The sequence below is a fragment of the Geotrypetes seraphini genome, chromosome 5, assembly GCF_902459505.1.
Source record: "Geotrypetes seraphini chromosome 5, aGeoSer1.1, whole genome shotgun sequence".
Taxonomy (NCBI): Eukaryota; Metazoa; Chordata; class Amphibia; order Gymnophiona; family Dermophiidae; genus Geotrypetes; species Geotrypetes seraphini.
In genome coordinates, this window is record NC_047088.1 from 2,777,163 (window position 1) to 2,793,792 (window position 16,630).

General features: G+C 42.3%; 1 protein-coding gene across 3 annotated transcripts in view; it reads right to left on the reverse strand.

Annotated features, from left to right (window-relative positions):
- GJB1 (gap junction protein beta 1) overlaps positions 1-16,630 on the reverse strand; it is a 76,954-nt gene that overhangs the window by 9,263 nt on the left and 51,061 nt on the right. Inside the window, exon 1 of one of the 3 annotated variants that reach the window (XM_033944217.1) lies at positions 2,586-2,668. The exons of the other annotated variants lie outside the window; for them this stretch is intronic. The gene's annotated coding sequence lies outside the window, so the exon portion shown is untranslated. Of the gene's footprint in view, positions 1-2,585; positions 2,669-16,630 lie in introns of those variants that run through there. 3 annotated transcript variants of the gene reach the window in all.

Genomic DNA, 16,630 nt, shown 5'->3' on the forward strand with positions numbered 1-16,630 from the left:
TTACTTAGATTTCAGCAAAGCCTTTGATCCAGTTCCTCATAGGAGACTGTTGAACAAACTTGAAGGGCTGAAGTTAGGACCCAAAGTGGTGAACTGGGTCAGAAACTGGCTGTCGGACAGACGCCAGAGGGTGGTGGTTAATGGAAGTCGCTCGGAGGAAGGAAAGGTGAGTAGTGGAGTCCCTCAGGTTTCGGTGCTGGGGCCGATCATGCTCAATATGTTTGTGAGTGACATTGCTGAAGGGTTAGAAGGAAAAGTATGCCTTTTTGCAGATGATACCAAGATTTGTAACAGAGTAGACACCGAAGAGGGAGTGGAAAATATGAGAAAGGATCTTCAAAAGTTAGAGGAATGGTCTAATGCCTGGGAACTAAAATTTAATGCAAAGAAATGCAGAATAATGCATTTGGGGATTAATAATCGGAAGGAACCGTATATGCTGGGAGGTGAGAAGCTGATATGCACGGACGGGGAGAGGGACCTTGGGGTGATAGTGTCCGAAGATCTAAAGGCGAAAAAACAGTGTGTCAAGGCAGTGGCTGCTGCCAGAAGGATGCTGGTCTGTATAAAGAGAGGCGTAGCCAGTAGAAAGAAGAAGGTGTTGATGTCCCTGTACAGGTCATTGGTGAGGCCCCACTTGGAGTATTCTGTTCAGTTTTGGAGAATGTATCTCGCGAAGGACATAAGAAGACTTGAGGCAATCCAGAGGAGGGTGACGAAAATGATAGGAGGCTTGCGCCAGAAGATGTATGAGGAGAGACTGGAAGCCCTGAATATGTATACCCTAGAGGAAAGGAGGGACAGGGGAGATATGATTCAGACGTTCAAATACTTGAAGGGTATTAACGTAGAACAAAATCTTTTCCAGAGAAAGGAAAATGGTAAAACCAGAGGACATAATTTGAGGTTGAGGGGTGGTAGATTCAGGGGCAATGTTAGGAAATTCTACTTTACGGAGAATACCTGGAATGCGCTCCTGAGAAAGGTGGTGGAGAGTAAAACTGTGATTGAGTTCAAAGACGATGAACACAGAGGATCTAGAATCAGAAAATAATATTAAATATTGAACTAAGGCCAGTACTGGGCAGACTTGCATGGTCTATGTCTGTGTATGGCCGTTTGGTGGGGGATTGGCTGGGGAGGCTTCAGTGGCTGGGAATGTGTAGATGGGCTGGAGTAAGTTTTAACGGAGATTTTGGCAGTTGGAACCCAAGCACAGTACCGGGTAGAGCTTTGGATTTTTGCCCAGAAATAGCTAAGAAAAAAATTTAAAAATTTAAATTGAATCAGGGTTGGCAGACTGGATGGACCATTCGGGTCTTTATCTGCTGTCGTCTACTATGTTATTATGTTATGTTACTATGTATTTGAGTTGTGTATATGAAGCTTATCCGATACCTGCTGCTTCTCATGATTTATTGAGCTTTCTAAATTAAGTAGTTCAAAGAAAAATTCATAAGAACTTTTAGGGGTCCTTTCACTAAGGCGTGCTAGTGTTTCTTAGGGCGCTGTGACAGAGACCTGCAGATGGCTGAGCGAATGCCTACACAGTGTCACAAGGTCAAGATGGCTACTTGGTCTTACTCCTGATTTCCCTTTCCCCAGTATCTCCCAAGGCACACCAGGACTCTTAGAAAGAAAACAAGACTGGTTTATTAGCACACAAAAACCCACCAACAATTTTTCCTTCTTCAGTATGTCAGGTTGTCAGAATTTTCAAACACATAATCAACAGAGAAAAAAAACAACCCGGCAAGAGCAATTTTCAACATGCATTCAAAGTGTCTCACATTGCTTTAGAATCCTCCCCCCCCCCCCCCCCCCAGTTCTCTGGAATCAGAGCAAGGCTCAGATTCCTCAGTTCATTTCCCCTGTTCTGAACAAGAAAGTCCAACAAAAGAAAAATATCCTGCTATGGATTTCCTTTTTAGTTTCCTGGTATGTAGCACAATACAGGATTTGAACCAGTAAGTTCACTTTAGTACTGTTCGTTTTCTTAATTCCAAACTGGAACACAGGGCTCTGGAGCAGCCCAGCTGCCAGCATCAACAGCCAAAACAAAACATTTCACAAAAATGCTTCTCTCTCCCTTCTAGCTCTGACCTTAGCAAGGCAGGGCTTTTTGCCATGTCATATGGTAGAGCTAATACCCACTGGTCTTTATACCCTCCCCAAAAGTATACAGCTTCCAACCCTCCAAAGTCCTTGCTGGTAGCTTTCAAACAGAGCATAGTTCTCTTCAGAGAAGAAAAAAATGTTTGGCAAAAGTACACAAGGAGCATATGTTTTCCCTTCCTGGGTTTTATCACCAGCAATCAATTAGCTTTAAGTACTTCTTCAAGATAATAAAGCCAAAAAATGCCCCATATCAGCTTCAGTCTTTTCAGCAGAAAAAAAATCCATCCAAACACTTGTGCAGTTGCTCACAGTTCCTCCATGTTCTCAGGACATTGTTCAAAGTCCATGCTTTCCTCTACATTTCCCAGTGTTTCAGGAGCAGGCTGCCAGTCCATTACTTCCCCTTGTGGGTTACAAACAGCCTCTTCTGAATCCAATTCCTGCATTTCAATATCATGCAATTCTACCTGCTTGTGTTTTCTCTCTAGCAGTTTTCTTAGCAGCTCTACATTTGCCTTTCTGGACTGCTTCCTTCCTCCTTGGCCAGGTGCTGGGTCTCTCCTTGAGGAGGAAAGCTGCTCTCTAAAGTTCTATGCTCCAGGGTCCTACCCCCTTTCTCTAGCTGGGCCAGGAGAATATTTAAAGGAACCTGCACTCTTAAACTGGGGCTCAGCTTTTGCAGACTTTATAGTGACAGCTTTATAACTGGGACTTTTAATTTGGTTCTGCCTTTCTCTTAGGGGTTCTAAACCTTTCCTTCTGGGATGCTGGTAGGACTAGGTTCATATTCCTGAGGTTCAAGCTCAGAGTTTGCAGGGCCTCTATCAAAGCGCACTGAATGCTAACGCGTCCATTATATCCTATGGATGCATTAGCACTAGTGCGCCTTAGTAAAAGGACCCCTTAAAGGGAATTTCAGAATTTCAACTGGATTTTTGTGACACTTGTTGTTAAAAGGAAGTATTATGTACTGGGAAATAAAGAATGTTAATTCCTTCATTGTGTAAGTCTACTGATTCAACTCAGATGGCCTAATATCATTGGTGTTTAAAGCAAATGTTTTATATTTAATTTCATATTCAGCTCTTTTTTTCTGCTGCAGTGTTGGAGAGTATTTCTGCAGTCTCTTATGATTACTAATCTGCTGAGACATTGTGTGAAGCTTGATGAATCTGATACTATTTTTTTCTTTTTTGAAAGCTAAATGTTCTTTTGATAACTGAAGGTCAAGAGTTATTTCTTGCCTTAGAATTCTAAGAAGTTCTGTGGTACAGAAAGACCTGTGTACAGTCAGTATTCCTAATACTCTATATACTAGCAGGATCTGTGTGAGGAAACCATGAGATAATTACCTTAAGTTTAATTATTTCTGAATCAAAGATACTTGGATATACAGATAAAGCTGAGGTTGCTCAGATATTGTGTGAATCTGTGTTGAAACTCTGTGAGCTGAATTTAATATCAGAAGCTTTTTTATTCCTGAGGGGGTCAGCTTATCTGTTCTTTTGCACATGTAGTTAGAAATACATGGCCTTAGCCTACGATTACACTGACTTTAGCCTGCATTCATCCAGAGAGGTTAGGGCTTTGCTTCCTTTCATTTCTATTCAGATAGGATAGTAGCAACCATCCAGATCTTCAGAGGAGCTGCTGGTTCCAGACAGGTGACAGGACAACTCGGTAGTACCCAATGTAAGGAAGCAGTTTTTTTATAATACGTACTTTATTTTCATGTACACGCATATATACTGGTTTGTTTGTTTTTTTATTGAACTGAAACTGAAAAATGCTCTCTGGTTTTGAAAGTCACCTAGTCAAATACCTGTGTTTTTGGATATTCTAGGGCAAAGTTAGTAGCTGAAAAGCATGACATGTTTGTTTGAGGTTTGAATATTATCACTAACTATAATGGTGTAATCAATGTAAATTTGATTACATGTGAATGGTAAATTAGCCTTGCGATTCATTTATATTTAAATTTAATTTACCTTATTTAAACAACATCTGATAACAACTGTTGAACATACTTATTTAGCTTTCTTTCACCCTCAGTTGTTTAAAAGTTTAACCTCTCTGTTTGTGTGAATTGAAGGGGAACTCTATTGAAACATCTGACTGTATGCCCGCAGGGATACAAAATAACAGTGACCTGCAGAGAGAAAAAAAGAAGAGGAGGACTAGCAATAATCAAGGACTCCCTAACCCTAAGCATACTAGAAAAAACATCCACCCCGCAAATGGACTTCCTCACCTGTCATCTCACAAACCCTACGCTAAAAAATTCACTAAACTGCATGCTCTGTTATATAACACCAGGTAACTGGACCACAGTGAGACCCGAATTTGAAAACTTCATTTACCAAACTCATTAACAGCAGAATATAACCTTATCCTAGGAGACCTAAACCTTCACCTAGAAGACACAACATCCACACCAGCAAATAACTGTCTATCCTTTCTCAATGCCTTATCCTTCCATATCCTAAACCCACAAACCACTCATGAAAAAGGTCATCAACTGGACATTGCAGCATTCATGACTCACCAACCATCCAACCCAGCAATCCAAACTCCCAACGGAACCTGGTCCCCATCCCTATGGTCAGACCACTACACATACAACTTCAACATCAACTGGACTAAGACCAAAACCACACCTCAATCCAAAAAAATCACATACACCTCACGCAAACATATCGAGCCAACCATTTTCTGGTCAAAAGTAGATGAAACTATCCAAGACTGCGACCCAAAAGACTTCATCTCTCACTGGAAGAATCTGACCACCAACATCCTTGATGAACTGGCCCCACTACAAACCAAAACCAGAACCAGCAGGAAATCAGACCAATGGTTTGACAATTAATTGCTCCAACTCAAAAGACAGTGTAGAAGATTAGAAAGAAAATGGAGAAAAACTAACCTAGATCAAACAAAAACTGATTGGAAAAAAATCAACAAACAATATAAACATCTACTAAAGGACAAGAGGAAAACTCATTACACTAATCTTATAGGCACAGAAACCCAAGATTCCAAAAAACTATTCCAAATCCTGAAAGATCTAACAGACACCAAACCCTACACAACCACCAACAACACCTCCCCCCCTCAGCTATCCTCTTAGCAGAACACTTCAAGAACAAAATTACCAATGCCAGAGCCACCCTCAATCTTACCCCACCCCATCAAAACGCAATCACAATTCACCCCTCAGAAAAAGATTCAACTGCAGCAGACAGAACATGGTCTCAGTTCCCCAACATACAATGGTCCGAACTCAATAAACTCTACAAAAAATACAGCCATGCCTCCTGTGACCTCAACCACTGCCCTTCATATCTCCTTACTACCTCCAGTGTAAAATTCCGCACTATACTTCTACAATGGATTCAATCCATGCTCACAGACGGCATTTTCCCTACTGACCTCGGTGAAATCGTCATCACCCCAATCCAAAAAGACCCAAAAGAACCACCAGACCACCCATCCAACTTCAGACCTATTGCCTCAATACCCCTATACGTCAAAATTACAGAAGGCCTAGTAGCCAAACTCCTCACCAACTACCTAGATGACCATAACCTACTCCACCCCATGCAATCAGGCTTCAGAATAAACTTCAGCACAGAGACACTACTAGGCTCCCTAATGGACACAATCAGACAACACCTTAGCACAGGGAAAAAAATGCTTCTCATACAACTGGACCTAACTGCAGCATTCAACCTAGTTGATCATAACATCCTTCTACAGATCTTGGATGCAATAGGTATCTCAGATAAAGTATACTCTTGGTTTGAAGGCTTCCTAAAATCCAGAACCTACAGTGTAAAATCAAACAAAGAAAAATCAGAACCTTGGTCAAACCCCTGTGGCGTACCACAAGGATCCCGACTATCCCCTACCCTCTTCAACCTATACACTGCTTCTCTAGGAACACATCTGGACAATCTAGGCATAACCACCTATAGTTATACAGATGACATTACCATCCTCATCCCTTATGATCAGCCTTATCCCACTATGACAAACACACTACATCAAACATTAGAAACAGTCACGACCTGGATGAAAGATCACAAACTTAAACTCAACCCAGACAAAACCAAATTCATCCTACTTGAAAATGACAAAGTCCATACCATAACCAATTTAGAACTCAACTCAATCAACTATCCCATCCAAACCACTATAAAACTACTTGGCATGACTATAGACAGATGCTGCTCCATGCAACCGCAAATAAATAAAACAATGCAGAAATCCTTCGCAATCATGAGAAATCTGAGACTAGTCCGGAAATTCTTTGAAAAAACACAATTCCAGCTTATAGTACAATCCCTAATTCTAGGACTGCTGGACTACTGCAACAACCTCTTCCTTCCATGCCCAGCTACTATGACTAGACAACTTCAAACAATCCAAGATACAGCTTTGAGAAAACATGACCATATCACAGAAGCCTACATGAACTCACATTGGCTACCAATCCAAGAAAGAATACAATTTAAATTCTACTGCATGTTATTTAAAACCCTAAACGGAGACAGCCCATCCTACCTGAACAACCTCCTCATCCAAGCATCCACTACCAGACACAGAAAAACGCACTCCCCATTCATACCTCCCCTGATCAAAGAAGTAAAACGATCAAAACTACACGACGGCCTACTAGCCACTCAAGCCGCAAGACTGGACAACCAGATCTCCATCCTTCTGACGACCACCCCAGACTACAAGACATTAAGAAAAGAAATAAAAACAATACTTTTCAAGAAATTCCTGAAACAGCCATAACATCACGTACTCTTAATAACTCTACAATTTACAATTGATCTGCTCTTTACTTCACTAGTAACAACTATTGTGCTTCCATTGTTACCCCCTTTTAATTCTTTTGTAAGCTGCCTTACCCTTAACAACCCGAGAAATGTTAAAAGATCTACTCCTTACCTCTCTAGTTAATCAATAGTTCTCCCATTGTAACCCCCATTTTATTCATCTTTTGTAAGCCGCCTTGAACCGCAAGGTAATGGCGGAATAGAAATCCCTAATGTAATGTAATAACATCACATACATTTAATTATAAAAATTAAATTGTAATGTAATTACATCACATCACCACTAGGGTATTTTTATACAAAGCCATGGTAGCGATTCCTGGCACAGCAAATGTGATACAGCCCATTCAATTCCTATGGGCTGTGTCACATTTGCCACACCAGGACTTACTACCGTGTCATTCTCCGTTATAATATATATTCACTTTTTTAAATCAAGGATAAAATTATGAATGTTTTAAATGAACCCATCTTAGGTATGTGTATTATACATAATCAGCTTTCTCTTTCACCATATCCCTTATTCCTATTGATCCCTGTCCATGACTTCCCAGCTGTACGAACAGATCTGCCAAGTTCCCAGTTCCAGGAGGGAGATCTTAGGCCACTCCTGGATTTCAGACAGCTCTATTTTGCAGCATTTTGAGACCCATCAGTGCAGATTTCAGTGGATAGAATCAGAGACTATAAATACTGCACTGAATTGAGATGTGAGTTCAAATCAAGAACTGCGCAAAAAGTCTTCCTCCTGGAACTGGATACCTTGGAAGCTCTGAAACTGCTTGGAGCATCATTTGGAAATGTGGTTAAACTGAAAACTTGTTATACTGACTGAACAGGGATTTCAACTTAAGTTGAGATGGAGAGCAACAACCTTTTACAATTTGATTTGATATTTATTTGTATTTTATACCTCTAGGAGAAGGGAGAATCATTAGCGAGGTATTGGCTATTCCAGTGCAATAGGTGAGACATTTTAATCTAGACCATAGAGTTATTTCTCTTTACCCGCATGGATTGCAGAAGAGAACCATTCCAGGTTTTCCACTCCGCCTCTAGAGTACTTCACAGGTTAGCTTAGTTCCTCCCATCAGTTTTTCTCTTCTATAAGCATGGTTGCAGGTGTTGGAGTTATGCTCTCCCACATTTATTATTTTTAATTCAGTGAAGAATCGTTCCCTTTTGCGGTTCTTTCGCATGTCAAGCAATTTTAACAAGCTGCCTGCTTGAGAATTCACAGTCTTTGGTCTGTAGCTGACAGGCCGATCCCTTCGGGGTACCTGTTAGCCAATCTGCTAGTCTTCCTTGGAGCTCAGGGCTATCCCTGATTAGGTCTCGCTCCCTGTTAAGGGGGGGGGGGTTGGCCACGGACTGTTTAGCATGCTTAGGGGGCTCAGCGAGATTCCGCAGTGTGCAGGTTGCGTTTTGCTCCTCCGCCCGTCCTGGTGCGCAGTCGGTGGTCCGCAGGGGTGGAGGCATAGTCAGACAGTGGGTCTGACCAGCAGCCCGAAGAATCAGCTTGGTATCAGCTTTCCTGGCAGTGTGGCAGTGAATTCTGAGTCTGGCTTCTCACAGAGGCTAGAAAGCAGGTGCAGTGTCTATCTTCAGTACTGTGAGTAAGAGGCATTGACAATTTTCAAAACCTAATTTCGACAGGTTTGGGGGGTTTTCTAGTGTTCCCTTGGGTTCCCACACCTGAAATATACAATTTTTGGAATTTTTTAATTTGGGGAAGGCCGGTTTTATTTAGCATTTTTTGGCACGAATTTGATCTGGGGGCCATCTTGGATTTTTTTGCGATATTTTTTTTCAATTTTTCCCTGCTTCATTTTTTTAATTTTTGCAAGGAAAATTGCTGGGATAGAGTCCTCAGGGTCTCCAAGTGTGGATTCATGTACAATTTGTGCACATTTGCCACTTTTGGAGCATCTGTGCACCACGTGCTGCACGGCGCGGTCCGGTGGGGGGGGGGTAACTTCGGGTTCAGCCTCCCCTCTGCAGAAGCAGATGATAACACGCTCAACTAGTCCATTGGGGCAGCCGCCTTTATTTTTAGGACTTGGGTCCGCACCATTATTGTCGAGCCACGAGATGGACTCTCCGCAGCCTAAGAAGTGCAAATCTAAGTCATCTAAGGATGACTCTATGCCCAAGGGTCTAGATGCCTTCTTGGAGTTCATGAAATTTTTATGGTCCGAGTTTCAATCAAGGGGTCTGGCTGCTGAATGTTCATCTGTTGCCCCGCCACCATTTCACAATACCAGTATTTCTTCAGGGACATCAGTTTCTCAGACCATCCCAGGCTGTTTCATAGACTGTTCAGGAGACTGCAGCGACGGATCCAGACCTCGCTGATCATTTATTCCCCAGATTTGAGGATCCGGATTGGGATACTGGATCCATAGATCCCTTAGAGGCTCCGGATCCTGGAGAAGACCCGACTGTGGAGTGCTTGTTTAAAGTTGCAGCCCTCCCTAACTTGATTGCTGAATCTTTACAGGAATTGGGCTTGGATGACAAGCCCACTCCTTCCTCTTCTTCAGCTTCTTCTCCATGGCTCCACAGTTCGCGCACCAATCTGCCATTTTTCCATGCCATCTGAATTTGAGTTTTTTAGTCACAGAACAGTTTGACTTTCCGGAAGGTTCCTTGCGGAATGCTCGGGTCATGTCTTGTTTGTATCTTCTGGCGCAGGAGTGTCAGCAGCTGCTGGGACAGCCCAAGGTGGATTCCTTGGTGACCTAGGTGACCCAGCGCACTTCGCTACCTAGTGACGGGGGCGTTGTGTTAAAAGATATGCATGTAATCCTCAGGAAAAATTTTGAGACAGCTAATTTATTTATTAAAAAAATTTCTATACCATTTTATATCAAAATGGTTTACAAAATGGTTACATACATAAAATGTTAAAGCAAATCAGGACAAGTAGAAACAGACAGCATTAATTCTAACAATGATCAATACTCAGAAAAATGCATCAACAAATAATTGTGTTTTTAACAGTTTTCTAAATGAACTCCTGTCACTTCATTTCCGAATTTGGCCAACAAGGGCATTCCATAGTTTTACCCCTGCACATGAAAAGGTCATTACATTGGTTTCTGCATATTTTGGGTTGACATTTATTTTCAACAATGCAGACTTTTCTGAATGCAGTGACCTTGTTGGTTGATAATTAGACATCTTACTCTTAAAGAATTCTGGAATCATGCCATATAGAAATTGGTGACAGATCATAATTGCTTTGTATTGGATTCTAAATACACCTGGAAACCAGTGAAGTTGTCGAAGATATGGCGTAATGTGCTCATATCTTGATGTTCCTGTTATCAATCTAGCCATGGCATTCTATACCACCTGCAATACCATGCACCTGGCTTTGGCTATTCCCAGGTACAGGACATTGCTGTGGCTATGTCATTTGTGGCCCGCACCTGTATGGCTCGGCTGCATACACTAGAGATTGAGGCAGTAGATCCTCCTCCTCAGCTTCTTATGGCTGGGTTTGGCAGTAGGCTGGAGATTCAACCTTCAAGGCAACCCTGAAGGGTTGAATGATCTCATGGATGCTGTGATGGACCGTTGCCCTAAGTCGCTGCCAGACCTAAGGGGCCTGGGCATTCTACTTTTCTAAACTAAACTAAAACTTAAATTTATAGATCGTGTCATCTCTATACAAATAGAGCTCGACTCGGTTTACAGTAAAATCAATGATAATTAAAAAACGGAAAAAGCTGTATAATGGCCACCTATTAGACCGCCAACTCTCTACTTTGCTGATAGCGACCCCTGACTACAGAACATTTAGAAAAGAAATAAAAACCATACTATTAAAAAAATCCCTGATTCAAAACCAACCTAACGCCACAAGAACCACCTCATCTCTATGAACCAAGTTGAATTCTAGAATTGCTCTGGAAATGGCCAGATAGATTCTTTTTGTAACCCGCCTTGAACCGCAAGGTAACAGCGGAATAGAAATCACTAATATAATGTCAAGTTTTACAATTTTGAGAATATTTGAAGAGAGCCCAGATCTCACAGCTGTAAAGAAATATTCTTCCATAGATCAGTTATTTTGAAAAATAACCTTTGCCCCAGGTGACACCTTTCAGTGAAGTGAAGGAAAGGTTTAGGACTCCTTTTACTAAGCCACGCTAGCGGTTTAACGTGCGTAATAGCGCTCGCTAAACCACAGGACGCGCTAGCCGCTACCGCCTCCTCTTGAGCAGGCAGTAGTTTTTGGCCAGTACGGGGGTTAGCGTGTGATGAAAAGTCAGCACGGCTTAGTAAAAGGAGCCCTAAGTTTTTGAATGGTTCTGATACTACCACATCGTAAAGGGCAGATGCCAAACAGGATCTTAAATGTTAGACAGGCACATTTGAAGTAAATCCTAGAGATTATTGGAAGCCAATGAAGGTTAGTCAAGAGCGGAGATAAGTGCTCGAATTTGCTTTTACCGAAAATTAACCTAGCCGCAGCCATGTCTTTGTAGACTTTTTTTGCACATACTTAAATAGTCTGCAAAATAATAATTGATTGGACAAGACCTAACTTTTCTCAGCATGTGGAGGCTGAAGAAATTTTTTTTACCAGAGAATTCATGTGTTCGTTAAATTAGAGTGATGAATAAATAATGAAACCCAAAACTGTATTGAGAAGTCAATCTGCAAGGATGTCCCTGATGGTAATAAGATAGAAGCAGGAAAATGATCTAACTTTGGGCCAAACCATAACTTAATTTGAACAGAAAGGGCCCAAGATTGAAGTTTTCTTATGCATTCGATTATGTTTATGGATAGGTTAGAAATAGTCAAGCCTATCTCAAGGAAAACAAAAATGTTGTCAGAGATAATTTGATAGATTGCAGAGTGGTCATGTAAATGTTGAAAAGAATGGGAGAAAGAGGTGATCCCTGAGATACCCCGCATAACAGCTTCCAGGGAAGAGACATAGTGCCATTCATATTAACAACATAAGATTGAGATTGCAAAAATTTAGAAAACCAATCTAAGACTGTAAGATCGAGGCCTATCTCAGAAAGCCGATGGATCGGGATATTATGGTGGACGATATCAAAAGCCACAGACAGATCAAACTGTAGTAATAGTGCATATTTATTGCTCAGGTGTAATTGCTGAACCTTTAATATTAATGGATCTAGTTCTCACAAATGGGGAGAGTATATCTAATGTTTGAGTGGGTGCTCACTTGGGAAGTAGTGATCATCAAACAGGTTGGTTTGATATAACAGCTAAAGTGGAGAGCAGCCGCACAGTACTTAAAGTTCTAGATTTCAAACGTACGGATTTTAATAAAATGGGAGAGTACCTGAAGAAAAGCTGTTAGGATGGGAGGACATAAGAGAAGTGGAAAAACAGTGGTCTAAGCTGAAAGGAGCGATAAAAATGGCTATGGACCTTTATGTGAAGAAAATAAATAAAAACAAGAGAAAAAGGAAATCGATATGGTTCTCCAAACTAGTGGCAGAGAAAATAAAGGCAAAAGAGTTGGCGTTCCTAAAATATAAAAAAACCCAAGAAGAAGAGGTGAAACTGAAAGAAGCCAAGAGGGAGATATGTCTGGCAAAAGCGCAGGCGGAAGAGCAAATAGCTAAAGGGTGGCGACGTGGTCATCTCTTCACATGTTTGCCAAATTTTACAGAGTGGATGTTGCTGCCAGATGGGACATGGCTTTCGGGTCCTTGGTTTTGAAGGCCGGCGCAGCAAGCCCACTCTGACTCTGTGGGGGGACTGCTTTTGTACATCCCTATGGTCTAGAATGTGTCACCTATTGCACTGGAAAAGGAGATTATGTTCTTACCCTGTATCTACTTTCCAGTAGATAGGTGAGACATTCTAGACTCCCTGCCCTGTCCTTGCTGTCCCTGCTTTCAGTTTTCAGATTCAGATTTCAAACTTCATTGTCACACTTCAGTCTCCTTCGCTGTTACCATCTTGTTTTGTAGAGACCGGTCAGCCCTTAGAGGCTGGAAAGTAGTTGTACATAAGTTCACCCTGTTTTGGGAGTAATTCCTGAGGTCATTTGAAGCCTATGTTGGCGGTTACAGGTGCTATTTAGTTGTTTCGAGCAGAACAATGTTTATCCTATCGTTACAAGTGCCTCTACTTCATGGATATGAGTGTCCGTTCATGGTTGGGTACTGACTGATGGGAGGAGCTAAGCTAGCCTGTGAAGTACTCTAGAGGCGGAGTGGAAAACCTGGAATGGTTCTCTTCTGCAGTCCATGCAGGCAAAGGGAAATAACTCTATGGTCTAGAACAGGGGTGCCCAATACGTCGATCGCTTAGGCAACCCTGGTCGATTGCTGAGCCATGCGGTTTCCCTTCTGCACTGTCCGGCTTTCTCTCTGGCCTCCCGCGCATCCCTTTACCTAATTTTAGCAGGGAGCAACCTGAAGAAAAGATCACCAGTAATTTAGCGATCCTTGTAGGTTGCCATAGGCCTCAGAAACTATCTTCCCTCTGCTGCAATCCTGCCTCTGACATCAGAGGAGGGGTGGGACCGCAGCAGAGGGACGACAGCTCCTGAGGCCTATGGAAACCTGCAAGGATTGCTAAAGTACTGGCGATCCTCTCTGCAGGCTGCTCCCTGCTAAAATTAGATAAAGGGATGTGTGGGAGGTCAAGGAGGAACACACAGGCCTTTTGGGGGGTAGTCCTTCGGGGGGGGGGGGGGGACAGGCCTTCAGGTGTGGTGCATTTGGATGGGGGTGCAGGCCTTCAGGGGGGACAGGCAGGCCTTTGGGGTGGGGTGCAGATCTTCATGAGGGTAGTGCAGGCTTTCAGGGGTGGGGTGCAGGCCCTCAGGGGGGACAGGCAGGTCTTCAGGGATGGGGTGCAGGCCTTCAGTGGTGGGGTGCAGGCTTTCAGGGGGGACAGGCAGGCCTTCAGGGATGGTGTGCAGGCCTTCAGGGGTGGGGTGCAGGCTTTCAGGGGGCACAGGTAGGCCTTCAGGGATGGGGTGCAGGCCTTCAGGGGGGGACAGGCCTTCAGGAGAGTATGGCCATGGTGTAGAAGGGGGGTTCAAAGAGACGTGCATATGCCAGACTTTGGGGGAAATAAATAATGGATCTAAAAACAGAGGCATGGGAGAGAGATGGTGGACAATTGAATTTAGGGAGGGAAGGAACAGAAAGGGAGAGAAGTTGGACATAAGGGATGGTGTGGAGGGGGGGATAGAAATACTGGATAGGAGGGTAGTTGGGAAAAGAAAGGGAGAGATGATGAAACCTGGGGTGGTGGGGAAGGAGGGAGAGATGCTGGATGAAAAGATAGTTGAGAAAAGGTGGATCTGTGGATGGAGACGGAAAAAAAAGGAAAGATGCCAGACTTCTAGGGGAGGAAAGGGAAACGGAAGGGGAGGACAGAGATAGAAAATGGATGGATAGGACAGAGAAAGAAGAAAGAAGGAGACCCTGGCAAGCAAGTTATCAGAAGACAACCAGAGCCTGGGACCAAGATTTGAATAATGACCAGACAACAAAGGTAGGAAAATGGTTTTATTTTCAATTTAGTGATCAAAATGTGGCCGTTTTGAGAATTTATATCTGCTGTCTATATTTTGCACTATGACCCCCTTTTACTAAACCCCAATAGCGGTTTTTAGCGCAGGGCATTCAGCGCAGCTCCCTGAGCTAAAAACCGCTATCGCGGTTTAGTGAAAAGGGAGGGGGTATATTTGTCTATTTTTGTATAGTTGTTACTGAAGTGACATTGCATAAAGTCATCTGCCTTGATATCTTTGGAAAAAACCCAGAATATAAATGATAATTAACATTTTCTCTGCATACAGTGTGCTTTGTGTTTTTTAAAATTTTATTCTTGGTAGATCATTTTGACTTGGTCATTTTAAAAGTAGCTCGCAAGCCCAAAAAGTGTGGGCACCCCTGGCCTAGAATAATTCACCTATCTACTGGAAAAGATCTTACATTACATTACATTACATTAGTGATTTCTATTCCGCTTGTGCCTTGCGGTTCTAAGCGGATTACAATTAGAAGAGATCTGGACATTACCGAGAGAATTACATAAACAATGATTCAAGTAAGTTACATGTTATGGTAGAATATTACAAATTTAAAGATATCAGGAATTTATCCGAGAGAGTTACATAGCAAGATTCAGGTAATTACAGGATACAGTGTGGAATAACATTAAATTCGGGTAACAGAAGAGAGTTACATATCATTGAGGTTATTAAAGGATACAGTGGGGAATTTTTTCTGATAAAATTACATAGCAAGAATCAGGTATTTATAGGATACAGTGGGAAATAACAGGGTAAGTACATAATGTCCTTTTCTGCTGAAGAGAAATGGAGTTCTGAGAAGATATGAATTAATGCCTCGGATAAGTCAGTGTTGCATACATGGTATAGAATTGCAGGAAATTTTAAATGAGATATGAGAGGTTATTGGTAGCCAGTGAAGTTTACGAAAGTAATCTGATAATCTGTCAAATTTTTTTGAGCCTGAAAATGAACCTGGTTACAACTGATACAAAATACAGCAATCTGCATATTCCCATCAGCTGCTGCCCCAGGATTCTGTGACCTTCACCACTCCCCCCTCCATATCATGGTTAATTCCCTTTCAAGGGGAGGCGTAACACTGGAAGTAAAAAGTTGCTTCTAGCTAGAAAGAAGGTGTCAAAAGAAGGTAAAAAGTAAATATTAACCCAAAACAATCAAAGCAGAGCCTCAAAGACATTTCTGAGCCCTTGCTCCTAACTTGTGCAGGATGTCCATCCAAATGAGTGCCTGTTCTTATCTCCAATTTAGCCAGAACTGTAAATGGCCCTGCAATGCAGAAAGTGAGCAATGTGTGACTGATGGTCAGTGGGGTGGAGCTTTTCATCTCCCCATAGTCAGTTAAGCCTGAGACTGAAGAGGGAGGTGTCCTGAGTATGGATATGCAGATATTTGAAATGACATGGGAAATGTCAAAAATTTCCAGGTTATTTTTGCCAGAAACAATAGGGAGCTTTTACTAGATTGCGGTTTTTGCACTTAACACACATTTAACATAAAATGAATGTGTGGTAAGTGTAAGGGATGTGCCTTGAACCTGCCCAGCATTCAGGGCACAGCGTTAATGCACAGTCACATGATGTGCCTGGGCCGATTAATGCACTTTATCTGATAGCTACCCACGACGGTATAGGTACTACCTGTTCATAACCCCAACCCCCCAGATAAGCAAACCAACCTCCTGATCTAAGCCTCCTCTTCCAGAAGCCCCCTAAGAAGAAATTCTACCTCCTGTAACCTACTCTGCCCTTACCCCTAACTCCTCCATGACTTGTTCAGGGGATCAACAGTGGTGAATCACTGGTCCCGGGTGATAGAGATCCATATCACCTAGAGATAGACTCCTGCTATGGGTCATCAGCAGCATTTTGGATTATGGTGCCAATCCGAGCAGCAGTGGAGGAGGATTGCTGCCATGTGGGACCAGTGATCCCCAGGTAAATCCAGGACAGGGGATCAATGTTAAAATCGGTGCACTGGTTACTGATAAAACATCCCTTGACATATAAAATTATACTGCTGGTCTTCAAACACATTATAATCGGTCACCACCATACCTAGATGACTATTTAATATCTTATTCATCAATACATACACTTTGTTCTCTACAGCAAAA